This window comes from Vespula pensylvanica, chromosome 4 (genome assembly GCF_014466175.1).
Source record: "Vespula pensylvanica isolate Volc-1 chromosome 4, ASM1446617v1, whole genome shotgun sequence".
Lineage (NCBI taxonomy): Eukaryota > Metazoa > Arthropoda > Insecta > Hymenoptera > Vespidae > Vespula > Vespula pensylvanica.
The window spans coordinates 1,763,325-1,779,246 of record NC_057688.1 but is presented as its reverse complement, the minus strand read 5'-3'; the positions used below and the strand labels follow the sequence as shown (position 1 = coordinate 1,779,246).

Below are 15,922 nucleotides of genomic sequence, written 5' to 3'. Positions count from 1 at the left end.
TGCATTATTGTTATTAATCGTTTTAGTCTGCCAATCGTCAATAGAAACGATAAAAATGACTGGATGACTTTCTTTCTCGAATCCTTTAGATATCTTGACACACATAATATATATATATATATATATATATATATATATATATATATATATTCATGCGAATAAAAAGTCTACTTAGAAACGATTCGATAAGATTTCGAAAGAATAGATTTCATTCTAATACATTCATACTAAAGAAATTCTGAATCATGATGAGACGAATTTAAGAGACTTAAGCTTTCCTTCGAACAAACATTTCTAGTTCTTTATTGACTCTGGGTATACTATTGAGTATCATTGTAAGTACTGTTTCGTTATTGTAACTGTTATCTTAAGAACTATCGAAAGAAATGTCTCGAAAGGTGAGAAGGAAGAAGGAAGAAGAAAAAGAAGACGGGAAGAAGAGGAAGAAGACGAAGAAGAAGATGATGATGAAGCAGACGAAGAAGACTAAAAAATAGTAGTAAAAGAAGAAGAAGAAGAAGAAGAAGAAAAGTGAAGGAGGCTAGTTGCGCAAGTGGTACCTCGACTGCGGTTAGTCTCCGGCGTGTATAACCGTAACCACTTCTAAACTCCTAAGCCGCTGTGCACGGCTCGGTTCGACGCGCGAGGTTCGAAAGTAAGTGCCCCATCGAGACAATACCTCGTGAAAATGGGGCAGAGTAATTAAGTCGTTATATAACCGGTTGAAACCGAGTTCGTAGGCCGAAGTGTCTCTAAGCACGACGGACGTTGTTGCCTTTAGAACGTTGTAATCCTTCTGTAAACAGGGTGCATACGGGTCGTTTGCAATGCCGGGGCCCCTCCCCTTTAGCTGGAAAGAGAATCAAAGATCGGAATGGATAGATAGATAGCTCTGCCAATCTCTCGATGCCGATAATTCGTGCTTCGGCGATCACTGTCTTACCTGGCTAGCCTATCTCACGACGAAGACGTTTCTTAAACGTCCGTTCTATTTCTTTGTTCTTCGTTCTCTAGAAATTTTCTATCGAGATTTTCCTTCCCTCCTTTCTCGTAGCTCTTTTTATTTTTTCTTTAACTCACGTATCAATTATAATGTTAATATTCGTTATGATTGATTTATCAGAAGGTAATCTTTTTTATTGTTTCTTTTAAAAAATCGAATAATGTTTCATTTAGTTAGTTACTTTTAACATGTTTGACATACTTCTATAGATCGCATATAGAAGTATGCATCTATAGATCGTATACGAGCTTGTCGTTGAATTATCATCGTTTTCTTTTATTGCTTTTCAAAATTTTTGATGTATTTATGGGAACGTTGATCCTAATGCAAATTATCGATTAATGCTAATTACAACGAAATGAAAAGAAAGGAAAAGGAACATTCAGTAAGACGAGCCTTACTACGGACAGTATGTCTGTATTGTACTCTCATCGAATTTGCTTTTTTTTTAAATATTAGATTAGATTCAAATCCGGATCACGCGGACATAATTATTGACCATATGGAACAACTCGAACCCGACAGAATACCTTATAGGAATTAATAAAGATAGGGATATTAAGTCGCCATAAAAAAACCTTGTACGATAACGACAACTAAATGTTTAACATACTTTTTTTATTTCCATCAGATTGTTATCTCGAAATAATCTAAATCGCGAATATTCTTTTCGATTTTCACAAAAATTTTAAAGATCGCTTTTATATATTTTACTTCTCAATCTTTTTAACGTTTATCGATTTACAATATTTTTTTTTTTCATTACAATCACATTTTCTTTTTTATTATTATAAAATAAGATAGCTTCGTACAATGAACGTAATATTTCATTTGTCAATCTTTAGAAAAATTCATCGATCGATCGATCAATCGGTCGATCGAAATCGTGATTAGAAAAGAAAACGTCCTTCCTCGATCGAAGATCGCGTTATCGAGAAATTATCAAGATCGTACGTGAAGCGAATTACGTCGACGGTATATCGGATCTCCGTTCTCAAGACGTCCTTATCGAGCGCGAACGACCTTTACTACCGCATGTGCATACGCTTCGCCTGTCATTATTACAGCACCGCTATCGTAACCGGTTCTACCGTTACCCTTGCGATTACAGTAAATTTTGTCGGTACTACTTCTGAAATCTCATACTTGTGTATACTACGTAGATTTATACGCATATACGTACGCATACGCACGTAAATATATATATATATATATATATATATACATATCTGTATGTATATATATATATTTGCTATTATGTCGGTATCTACGAGCGAAAGCAAAGGACGCTTTCGTTCTCATCCAATGCGCGGTGCACGTAATTTGTAATTATCTACATATCCGTGAGAATGATTAAACACTTTCGTTATTATAATTTATTTCTCTTTCTATCGTAAATTTGACAAATTTTTCTCAACGATGATCGCTTCTTTTATATATAATAAATCGTTTGAGATCGCGTTGAACTTTAATATAAAAGACGGTAGGTATCATTTCACGTAAAATCGTTCTTTCTTTTTATTTTCTTTTCCTTTTTTTCTTTTTCTTTTTTTATCTCACGTTCTCGCGACGAAACCAGCGAATTCCTTTCGCTCTATCGAGAGGCCAGAAACTTGGTAGCTAAGCGATCAACGACATATCCAACCTCGATAACGGATCGAGTCAGACTAGCTGGGATACGTATTACGTAATCGTCTGTTTACACTGGAAGTTCGACTACGAGCATGGCCACGAAATGTTTTTCTATCTCGAGGAATGCGAAAATGCAGAAAACCTCGTTGCGCTTTATTTTCCGTTCGTCTTGTTTTCCTCAAAGTTGTTCCGAAACGAATTCTTTTAAAATCGCGAACGAACGAACGAACGAACGAACGAAAGAACGAAAGAACGAACGAACGAAACTGGAACGTTTGATGGTTTCGTTCTTTCTAATCTCTTTCTAATCCTTCGCGTTATTTTAATCAGAGTATCTACTTTCGTATCGAATGCACTCTTTAAAAAAAAATAAAAGATCATCCATCGAATACTTTCTTCGATCTCTTTAATCCTTTGATATACAATTCGATCTTTTACCTCTTGTTAAGTTTATTAATATTCCCCATAAAAAATATGAGCAGTCGACGTAAGGCAACATTAAAGTCACGAAATTAAACCTTGCGATTATTACTTAAGGACGAAACAATTTCACAAGAGGAAACCTACTTTTTATTCGACTAATAACAATTTCGCGAGTATCGATGAGACAGCGGAAGAAAGAAAGAAAGAAAAAAAAGAAAGAAAAATTGTTACCCTTTCTCTTGTCCCTTTGTAAATTGACAAATCAGAAAGAAATTCGATTAGATCGATTCTTTTTTCTTTCTTTCTTTTTTTTTTCTGCTTGCTTTGCTCGTAGTATAGTCGCATCGTTGTCTGGCAGGGGCGTCGCAGGGACGTCGCGGACGCGGTGGTTGTTCGTTCCGACGTAGCCGCCGTTCGCGCGTCGTGAGCTCGGTACTTGTGCCACTTTCACTTGGTTACATAACCCGTACGTTCGTGTGCGCGCGAGCGCGAGGGGAACTGGGTAAATGGGAGAGAAGCACAATCCGTGCCTGCACCACCGACGTAGAAAAAGAAAAAGAAGAAGAGAGAGAGAGAGAGAGAGAGAGAGAGACGACTAGTGTTGTCTCTCTCTCTCTCTCTATCTCTGTCTCTCTCTCCGTCTCTTTCTCTTTCTCTTTTTCTTTCTTCGTCTATCTCTCTTTCTATTTCTTGACACTCCTCTCTCTTTTTCTCATTCTTTCTACTTAAGAACAGATATAAAGAATTTTTGTAAATTCTTCTTGTATATATCTTAGACAATTGGTCACAACGTAACGCGATCGAAGAAGGAAAAGCTGCTCTTGATCTTGTGCCGCGAAAACACTGCTACTGTTGTTGCTACCATTGCTTTTGCTTGGCTAGCTTCGATTACGTTCCGAGGAGTATTCAAAGTTTGGCTGGCTTTCAGTTCGACGATAGTAATAGTCTTTTGGTTTGGTCGTGCTATTAGTTTCGAGTCGTTCGATCTTCTCACGTTGTCGTCGCGAGACTTTGTCTTTTTCCGAAGTATAAATTAAACGAGATGAGAAAGAGACATAGAGAAAGAAAGAAAGAAAGAAAGTGAATTTATTGTACTAATTCTAAGACGATGCGTGGTAAATGAAATTGATCGGATCGTTATGGAAACTTGGAGAGTAATAAAATGGAAAGATCGATGATTTAAGATAAACGATATATCAAAATTTATTACAGAAGGAAACAGAGAGTTTAAGCCGATTATACATCGCGTGTAACTTAAATATATGTATAGGTAACGTTCGTGAGAACGTTCGACGAAAGTAAAACGTTCGAAGAATCTCGAAGTCATACGATTGGAATCGTGCGAACGTTTTGTAACGATAAACAAAAGATAAGAGTATACATATTCGATAAGGTTTCTTCCTATGCAAGTCCGGTTTACTTTTTGCTTCATTTTCAAAGACTACGAACTCGTCCATCCGTGTGTCGCACTTACGCTCGAGACGACACCAAACAAAGATTATACTTTGATCGGGGGGGTTTTTTTTCTTCCCCCAAGGATGATCCTTTTCTACCCTTATGGAAAATCGTGGGAAAAACGAAATGGGGGAGTCATGGAACCACCAAAGTGGATGCGATGACCTAAATAGGAGCCAGTGAAAGTGGCACACTGTTCGAACATGGTCTACCGTCGCGTTCACCCGTGGGTACTTACGCATACCATTACATGTAGTTACATTCATACGTACATACTTGTATACGTATGTGTGTGTGTGTGTCTGTATATACATACACATATATAGTTAACATCGTGTGGCAGGATGCTTTCTTACGCGTATACACGCCGACTATCGAAGCGAATAGTTTTCTGCCTTCGACTTGGCAGGCAACAGTACGGTGACGAGGTGAAGGCGATATAGGCGCAGCCTGGCTACCGGCGAGTGCTTACTAATTAGAAATTATGGAAACTGTGCGCGTGACGCCTCGTCAAGACACCTCCTTTTATCGTCTCCTTCTTTCGTTTCATTCTTCTTTTTTCCTCTCTTTCTTTTTCCTTTCCTTTTTTTGCTTCGTTTTTGTTTCGTTTTTCTACGTCGTTCGGTATTTCATAAATTCTATTGCAGAGAGGAATACGAGGGAAGTATGTATCTCGCGCGATAAATCGACAGAATTGGCAAAGGATATATACCGAATGGTATTTTGGGATTGTTTAATAAATGAAAGTATAATCTTTTGCGACTTGACGACGATTAGATAATTTGTTTGTTTGTTTGTTTGTGTGTTTGTCTTTTTCATTTATTCGATTCTAAAAGACAGAGCGACCTTTCTATATATTTGTCATTTTCTTTTAATTCACGTAATTTATTGGAAGTAGATCGTTAGGTGAACGAAATCGATGAAATCTATTATTCAAGTCGAATATCATTTGTAAAGTAATTTGTATATGTGGTTTCTTTTTTCTATTTTGTTTAGACTATGATATATCTTCTGAATGGTTTCGAACGGAATCGTAATTTTGTTATTTCGATTTAGATTTCGCTCATTCTCCTTTCACACTTAGGTCAAGGGATTCTTTTAATTTTCTTTACGGTATGGTATCACTACGGAGCAACGGAAGCCACGATTTATTTCCGTAACGTCTTTCAACGCGTCATCACCGACGAGTCCGCGTTCTCCTGCCACGGGGCTTGACTTAATTGAAAATACTTGAATGGCATCCCTCGATCGGCCGAAATGCTTCTAGGCGATCGCGCGTAAATTTAGCTGCCAAGCGACACAACGTTCTTACTCTTCTTCTACTTCTTCTACTTCTTCGATGGCTCTGCGAAAATCTCTGTAGTTTTTCTTCATTCTTTCGATCGAATCCATATTAATCATTCGACGAAATTTATTTTGTTTTTGTCAGCTCTGTCGAAAAGTTCTTGTACCTTCTTTTTTTTTTCTTTTTTCTTTTTCTGATAAAACTTTTCTTCTTTTTCTCCTTTTTTTTTTTTTTTTTTAATGAATTGAATATACTTGAATAGTTATTCGACGTGATTGTTTTCAATCTCTATTTCGAAAATATTAAGATAAATTATAATCAGCTTGCAATTACAGTCATTTGGTTTATCATTAAAAGATTTCGATATAAAATATAAGACATAATATGAAGAGCAGATATGGTAAAACACAATTTTTTCTACTAGCTTATATATTTTCTCTCCCCAAATCAATGTTTTCGTCAGAAACAAAAAAAAAAAAAAATAGTAAATCGTAATAGATCGAATAAGATTTATCTTACGTGCATATTAAATTGTATTCGATTATAATATATTAAATTAACGATGAGAACAAAAACGATTAACAAAAAGATTGTTATTTGTTGTATGCAGTTTGATCGTTTGCGAGCTTATTTCGAGGGTGACTCGTTACTCGAGAGTATTCGAGAAGTTTAGGATAGAAAGAGAGAAAGAGAGAGACGGAGATAGAAAGAGAAAGAGAGAAAGAGAGAGAGAGAGAGAGAGAGAGAGAAGGAGAAGGAGAAGGAGAGAGAAAGAGAGATTCGTCTCTTCGCAGAACGAGCCAGCACGTATATCGTTGGATCTTCTTTCGACCACGACCCACTTTATACATATACAATGTCCATCTGTTCGTCCATCCGTCCCCGTCCATGATCGTGGACCTTCGTGGCTATACGAAATTCGCATTCACCGGTAACCGGAACTGAAACGTTTTGTCTGACTCTCTTGATGATGGATCGTTACAGAACAAGAAAGCGAAACGTTTTTTCTTTTTCTCAATTTTCGTTACATTTCAATTAAAAATTGTACGGTTCATCATAGATACATTTGAAATTGCATCGAAGCTTATAATCTCCGTTCATATTATAAAAATTTGTTTCTAATGGATGTAATTAATATCGTGATTTATGTCGTGTTTCTTTTTGTTTATAGGATGATATATCTTCTAAATGGTTTCGATTTAAATTTCGTTCATTCTCCTTTAACAGTTGAGTCAAGGGATTCTCTTAATTTTCTTTTCGATATAATTGAATAATTATTTGATTGTAATTACGAGTCATCAGTAAAAATAAATAAATAAATATATATATATATATATATAAATAGATAATTAAAACATAGACAGAGAAAGAGATTAGAAGAACGTATATATCGTATAGGTATATGAAAATGCACACACGCACAGACATATATGATATGAATTTAGATAAAAATATGAGTAGTCTATAGTTATAGTATATATTTATTTATTTATTTACATGATACGTAGATGTAATCATTGATTTGTACGTCGTTGATTGATAATTTATTAAAAAAAATTTTGAAGTGGAATCTTTCTGAGTAAAACGTAATACGATGATATAAAGTACGCTTATATACGACTCGGAACGGGGCTTCGGATCAAAGTCGCGACACCCTCGAATCTAGTTCTAGTACGACTATGAATAGACGACGAGGCCTCTTGGCCCAAGCGCGCGAGGCTCGTATCCTAATTAAATAGCCCCGCGATCGCCTTACGATCGGTCGTACGCACGATTTATGCGTCATCGTATTACCCGTTACGTTTCGAGCATAAAATTTCATCGTGCATCAGAAAACTTTCTTTTTCTTTGACAACGTTCTTTCGATCACACCGTTTTATCGTCTATTTCTCTATTATCTAATCAAAACTAAATTATTCCTCTAGAAAATTTATCTTTTATGAACAATTTTTGCTTATATAAAATATATATATATATACGTGTATAATTTTTTTTCCTTTTTCTTATATAATATTATAAATATCGTAAAATTTAATTTTACGCTCATTATTTTTAATTAATTTTTAAATCAACTATTCGAAGTCACGTATCGTTCTTTGACTCGAGCAACGATAAGGAGAAAGAAAGAAAAAAAAGAAAGAAAAAGGAAAAGAAATCGTCGTTCCTGACGCGTTATGTTTCGTCGGAACGACGTCGATTCGTCGAAACTACGTAATCGTATAATCGTCTATGTAAGCGACGTCGGTGTAGACTTATCTTATTTTCACACGGCCGTCTTTATCTTATCTTGAAGAGTACATCCGAGGAAGCAGAATAAATGGTGTGTATGGCGATGAGCCGATGACTATAGGGATGCATGCGATACATCATCGATATCGTTTAAAAGGTATCGACGTGTAAGGTATATGTTTTTTTATGCAATTTTCCAAGAATATACGGTCTTGTCTCACGTTGCTCGTTTTTCTTTTCTTTTCTACTCATCTCTCTTTTTTTATTTTCTCTCTTTCTCTCTCTCTCTCTCTCTTTCTCTCTCTCTCTCTCTCTCTCAACTTTCTTTCTTTACTTTTTTTCGCAAGACGATAAAAAGAATTTTTGAACGTGAATCATTTGAGTAGAAGGGAACGATATAATTTCGAAATTTCTTTACGATATTATGACGAACGTATCGATGATTCGTGCGATTTAATTGTACGGAATAAAAATCATAATAATCGTCGTTTCTATCGCGAGAAGATGATAGAAACAAAAATGATCGGTGATGATGATGATGATGATGATGATGATGATGATGATGATGATGATGATGATAGCGATGACGACGACGATGATAATCATTCCAAGATCACGCAAGTTTTTTTGAGGACACCTTATCGCTTCTGGATATCTCTCACGTTCGCGCGATAAAAACAAAGTTTCTGGCGCCGTTTCTACTGAATTGAGACGAGTTATCGTCCAAAATAATAATAACGGCCATAATTACAGCGAATTGTTATGGATTTAGAAGATACGAAGGTTGATATCAGAAAACTAATAACTTAAATGGGTATAGTGAAACGTGGGAAAAGTTTTGTTAATAATGTTTGAACTTTATTTATTTTTTTTTTTTTTTCTTTAAATCAAATCTTTTTTCCTTTTTTTCGGAAACCAAAATAATTTGTTTCGATTTCTATTTGTTTTCGCAAGTATTTAAATTTCGTGAAATAATTAAAAATAAGGTTTTCTTTTTCTTTTTTCTTATCGAAGATCCATCAATTCTTTCTAGTGGATGCTTTTGTCATTTACGCGTCGATAAAATGATTAAAAAATCGTAATTAGAATCTCGTTATATGAGGATATAGTAGAACGTACAGTCTTGTAAAGGAAAAAAGAAAAAGATAGCATTTAATCTATTATCCATTTTAAGTAAATTAGTTTTACGGAACAAATAATTTGTTTCAATTTTCATGAAGACAAATAAAATATCGAGAAATGATGGAAGATAAGGATTTCTCTCGTTTCTTATCAAAGATCTATCAATTTTTTCGAGCAGACAGTTTGTTATTCACGCGTGTCGATATATAATAATAATAATACGAAAACAAAAAACAAGAAAGAAAAGAAAAACAAAATGGTATCAAAATTCTCGCTATACGATGATACAGCGAAACGTAGAGAAAGTTTTTGCATATAATATTTCAACTTTTCGACGAGTTTGCTTTATCTCTCTATTTCCTTTTTTATTTTGTAAATTTCGTTACCTACTCCATTAGAATCCTACGTAATTGAATTAATTGGAGATTTTCTCTTGGAATTAATTAAAGTAATTGAAGATAAGATTTTCTTTTCGTTTCTTATCGATAGATCTCGTCGTTAATTCTTTCGAGCGGACTGTTTTTGTCGTTGTTGAGTAGATAAAATAATGAGAAAAAAATCGGTATCAGTATCTCGTTATACGTAGCACCGATCTTCGATTCTATAAAGCGCGAGCGGTCGGCATCAAGGGCTAAAAATTTTCTCGACATCTATTATTAGGGTGGCTGCCCTCAATACCGGTATCTATATTCAGCGTGTACGCATGTGCGTAGATCTGTGTGCGGTCTCGCATACGCCTATGTACAAGTAGGCGACGGGGGTAGCCATCGCTGTGTCGATGCAAGAAACGACGAAGAGGAGAATTTTCTTAGGAGTGGAGGAAGTTGGTCAAGCTGTTGGTCTAGGCCAGCTGTGTGAAAAGCGCTAAAAGCTTTGGAAAATATCGAAAAAGGGGATTTATATTTAGAGAAAAGAAAATTGATGGCTTAGTCCAGCAACCCTGCCCAAACGAATTCTATTTTTTTTTTTTTTTTTTCCTTTTTTTCTCCGCAAATTTTTTTGAACGATGAATTTCTGTCATTGGAGGATCCTTCCCAAATTCGTTCTCATCATCTTTGATAATTCACATTTGAAACGAAAAAGCTGAGTAACAAAATATCTTCTGTATTTAATTTGACGAAGGATCGAACATTCGTTTAATATTTTATCTCGCAATTTCCCTGATCCATTCTATGGAATTCTAACGAAGTATATATATTCCAATGCGAAATAATTATCATTCGCAAATGCTTATTATATCAGTTTGCGACGGATCATTATCAAAATGCGCAAGAAACTTCATCTTCCTATGACTTTCTTTATTCGCTTTTAATTGAACAAATTGTAGAACTTTGATTTTCTCGCGCTCTTATTTTTAGAGAATCATTCGTTAAAAAAAAAAAAAAAAAAGAAAAGAAAAGAAAAGAAGAGAAAACAGAGAAAGGAAGACGAAAGAAAAGAAAACTATATTCTGTCCCGAATGTTTATATAAAAATTATGAAAAGGAAAAGGATAAATTTCAATTATATATATATACACACACACACACACACACACACACAAAGTATAAGAAATATTTTTAATTGGGTTTACGGTAAATAAGTTATATAAAGTAGGTATATAAAGATGATCGTAGGTTTCAAAAGGAAAATCGAATCTCAGAATTAAAGAGGGATAAAGTTGTGGTGTAAGTTGAGGTAAGACAAGGTAGGTACGGCCGCGCCATGCCGTAGCAGTGCCGGTCCGGTCGGTCCGGCTTTCTCGAGAGGTGCACCTTGGCACACTTACCGGCACGACCCCACGCCACTGTGCTCCGCTTCGCTCCGCTCGACTCCGTTCCGTTCCGTTCCGTTCCGTTCCGTTTTGTTCTGACTCGTTCCAATCTGACTCTATTTTTTCTCTTACACTTGTTCATTTATCGATAGAAAATACTCTCTAAAAAAATAATGTATCTTCTCGATCATTTTATCTTTCGACATATAAATATATTCGTACAGACCATTGTACAATAATTTATTCGATAATAAAACTATTTAGAGTGTTCCGTTTAATCGTAAGATTAAAGCTAATCCATTTTGATTAATTGTAGGTAACAATTAGAAACACAAATTGGAGAAAATCCAAAGAGAAAAGGGAATGAAACCAATTTGTTTTGTTTTGTTTTTCTATCTACGATATAATCGCACACTTAACGGACGAAACTTTAGATTTAATGTTACGTTTGGGTTTTTAATAACGCGTTGTAATTAAAATTTAAAGAGTTAGCTCGTACGTTCAAGGGAATAAGGATTTAAAACTCCTCTTTTTTCGTTTCTCTCTCTCTCTCTCTCTCTCTCTCTCTCTCTCTCCTCCTTTTTTTTCTTAGTAATTTAGAAATAATCTTGTCCCAAGGAGATAAAACTTTTTGTTACAATTTAATATTTCAAATGGAATTTGAAAACACCTAGATTAAATTTGTGAAACAAGTTTGTGTCATGAAAAAAAAAAATAAAATAAAATAAAATAAAATAAGGAGAAGAAGGAAAGAAAAGAAAAAAAAAAAAACTCTAAGTAATGAATTAAGTAATCGTTTCTTTTATTATTTGTTACTTTCGAAATTGTTTTCATGGTTTATTTGAAAAAGTCGTGAGCCTTTAACCGCCATGCTATTCATCACTAATTAAATATAAATAATACCAATTTATATTCCGAAAAGATCATTTAGTTTTCTGCAGGTCTCCGTTTAGTTGGCACGTCCTCAAGTAACCGTAGAAAGTGGATGGAAAGATTCGAAGGACTCGACTACTCGTACTACGTGCAGGCAGGCAAGCAGGTAGGTCGTTTACACGATGGTAAAAGTATCTTCGAAATCAACAATTCGTCTTTGTAAATAGGTGAGAATGGTTGTATGTACTTCTTTTTTTTCTTTCTCTCTCTCTCTCTCTTTCTCTCTCTCTCTCTCTCTCTCTTTGTTATTTTTTAAATCGAGAAGTCTCGTATTAGCGCGCGATTAAAAGAGAGAGGCAAACGAGCGAACTCGGGTTAAACGAATCGGAATTCATTCTCGCTCTTCGTTCGTTTTGCTCGGCTGCTGCTGCTGCAGTTGCTACTACTGCTGCTGCTGCTGCTGCTGCTGCTGCTGCTGCTGCTGCTGTTGCTATTACTGCTTCTGTTGCTGTTACTGGCTTCTGAATCGTTCGATTACATAAGCGAGAAGGCAGAAGTGCCTCCTTCTTCTGTCACGGACATGTTACTTTTCCTGGCTACGTTATTCACTTACATTATCTTATTTTAAGTTAATCCTTCATAATGTCATGTAACTTTGATGTTACATCTTTTTATATCTCATTTGATTTTTGTCTTACAAAATGAATTTTTGTTTATATTCGTAGGGATTAACGTAACAGGATAAATACGTATAATTACAGTATATCGTAAAGTTTGACCATTCATTTTCATTAAGATATGAAAAATAATGAGATATCCAATTAATCATCAGGAAAATTATAAATTAGAGAATCTAGATTATTAACGGTTAATTATTATTTACGAATTAATCTTTGCCAAGTACGATTAATAGGTATTACGAGTTTTATGTTATACATTGTTAGATCTATCGAAAAGTTACGTTCATTGTTTAAATAAAAGATTACATTTGCATATCGTTTATTAATACTTAATCGACGTTATAATTTAATAACTTCTTACGATCTTGATGGATGAATTTCTCTCTTGATGGATAAAATGGCTCGTTATTGTATAAATAATCGTTTTTTAAACGAATAAAACTTTTCTTGGTAGATCTAATAACATTTTTTTTCTATTTCTTTTTACTCAGATACGAAACAAAATTAGGTTATAGTGGATTAACTTATTTTAAGTGCTTTGTGGTCTGTAATGCATCGAAAAGGAAGATTGGTGCTAGTGAATACTACGTGATTTGATTCTAAATAAACATGAAATTTTCCTCTAGGATTCCATACTATATATACGTATATATATATACACATATATACACGCATACACACACACACACACACACACATATACATAGCATAGCATAGTGGTTCATCCTCCTTGAAAGTATACTTTCTGGTACGAAGAAAATTTCAAAAGAGGAACACGCGTTAGCGAACTCCATTGATTTCTATTCCTTCAAATCAATCCGAAACACTTTTTTGGATCTACGATTTCTTTATTGTTCTCTTATATACGTGCTGATCAAAAGTGAAAGTCGAATCTCTCGGAGTGGACAGTAACGTTGGAGGAATATTATAATTTCCAGAAATTACGAAGCGATGACGTGTAAAGTAACGTAACGTCGATTCATTAAAATAAGTTTTATTTCTCGTGTAGCTGATATATTTACAATAGCATTAATTTTACAATACTTCGATATATCATTGACATTAGAATACGCGTTTGATTTAAAATGGACAAACTGAATGATTAACTACACGACGTATGATATATTTAGATAAACGTATTTCATTTACGCATTAAGGACAGACCGATTAATCGGATCAATTGATAATAATCGACATTTTACGATCGACATCGTCGAAAGTATATGATAGTTGACGAAGGTATATGAAAGAATAAAACAAAGGAGAAAAATCTTATCGATAGTTTGCGACAATGAAATCGATTAGTAAGCACGTTTTAGATATTCTTTCGTTATAATGTCAAACGAAATTAAACCTTATGAAACCAAATTAATCCTTTTCTTATTCATTATATATATACACACGCACACACACCCACACATATACGCCTATACATGTATACATATTTATACGTCTATGTATACATACATATATAAATATATATATATATATATATATATATATATATATATATATATACGCATATAGGTAAGTGTTAAGGAGATAGGAACGTATGAGTCACGTAATGAACGCGTTAAAAGAGAGAAGGTACGTTTATATCGTACAGGAACGGGTCGTCACGGTCCTGCGTCGCAGGTTCTGTCGGATTCGAAAGGGATACGACGAAAGAGAGAAAGAGAGAGAGAGAGAAAAAGAGAGAGACAGAGAATGAGATCGTTCGATCGTTCGGTAAATTTAAAATCCAGTGAAAGTAGAACGCGGTCGCGGCTATTCTGTCATTTTTTTTTCACCTTCCGCATTGTACGCAATTGGCCAGCGCAAGTTTCGGAGTTAACTTTTCCACTTCTCTAATTCAATAGGAACATTCTGGAGGTTAGAAGAACTCCGGTTTCACCGAGTTTCACCGTGTTCGGGCTCACGGCTTTTGGCCGTTCGGCCTTATCATTATGCAATCCGCTTCGGTAACGGATAAAAGAATTGGGTAATTCTTATCCGTCGAGATCAAACGGATCTCAGATCGGATCTCGAATTTTCGACGATTCGATAGATTCATTTCAATATTCGTCGTTTATTAAAAATGTTAAATGAATAATAGCGAGTCCTACGTAGTAGTTTACTGAACGTACGATGTCTCTACATATGTAGATGCATTAGATAAAAATAAAGTTTTGGCAATGTGGGATCATAGTTGTGCGAAAATAAAATTAGCGAGAATGAGACGTCGTCGGTGAATTTTAATTACCTGCGTTGTTTTTTTATCTTGTCTTTCTTTCTTTCTTTCTTTTTTTTTTTCCTTTTCTTTTCCTTTACTTTTTTTTTCTTTTTCTTTTTCTAAATTATTATTATCCATAGAGACGTTATCGATATTTAAATTTGAAGTATCTTATACCGCAAATTCTTCGTTTATTATCTTTTTCTTTTTCTTTTTTTCTTTTTGTATTTATTACTTTATATTTTTTAGTTTTCTTATTTTTCTTACGTAGTAGACGAAGGTGTCGTCTTTGTTTTCTCTAATTAGTCATTCGCGTACGAGTAAATGCATATATTTATATGTATATATATACACACACACACATACATACACATACACACCTATGTATGTATTTACGTATCTACGTACGTTGAACATCCTCAAATGTATCGATAAGAACGGACTGCTATCTCGAGGGAATCACTGATAGAGTCGTCTGCGTTCCACTTAAAAATAGCCACGGATTACGCGAGTGTACCGTCGAAGAGTCGATGCGTTGCGATGTGTGCGCTTCTCCGCGGAAGCGCTTTCATTCATTCAACGAGCTCGCGTGGTGGCACGTGCGAATGCGCGCGAACGCGTGCACGAACACAGCGCACGCACGCATACATACATTCATACATATGTATATGTATATGTATATGTATATATATATGTGTATATATACATATATATACATATACGTACATACACCCGCGCAATGTGCCATTGTACGTTCGCGTCGACGATCTTGCAATTATGAGGAAATCACTTTGATCGGATAAAGTATCTCGAATTATCGAAGATAAAAATTGAAAAGAAATTTTCAAAAGCGAATTCGTTTAGTAGGTTCGATCGATATTGTTCCTTTTTTGGTTATCTTTTTGCTTTTGTTTCTATTTTTGTTTTGTTTTGTTTTGTTTTTTTTTTTTTTTTTTAACTGCAATTCGGTTTTAATTGACTCGATTTCATTTTTGAAATGTGGATTTATTCGTATTTTATTATAATGCAGTAATTAAGGTGATGAAATGAAAGAACGTTTTTATGTTAATATAAATCATTCATATTAATGAAATAATAATAACAATAATAATAATAATAATAATAATAATAATAATAATAATAATAGTAATAGTAACAATAATAACGATGATAATTTATATTTTATGAAATAATTTTTTCTTTTTTTCTTTTTTTTTTTTTTTTTTTTTTGGAAAAAGTCCGTGATAAAATTTTGC

General features: G+C 34.4%; 1 protein-coding gene across 2 annotated transcripts in view; it reads left to right on the top strand.

Moving 5' to 3' along the window:
* Nucleotides 1-15,922, top strand: part of LOC122628639 — a 165,351-nt gene that overhangs the window by 50,274 nt on the left and 99,155 nt on the right. Inside the window, exon 1 of one of the 2 annotated variants that reach the window (XM_043811103.1) lies at nt 11,681-11,940. The exons of the other annotated variant lie outside the window; for it this stretch is intronic. The gene's annotated coding sequence lies outside the window, so the exon portion shown is untranslated. Of the gene's footprint in view, nt 1-11,680; nt 11,941-15,922 lie in introns of those variants that run through there. 2 annotated transcript variants of the gene reach the window in all.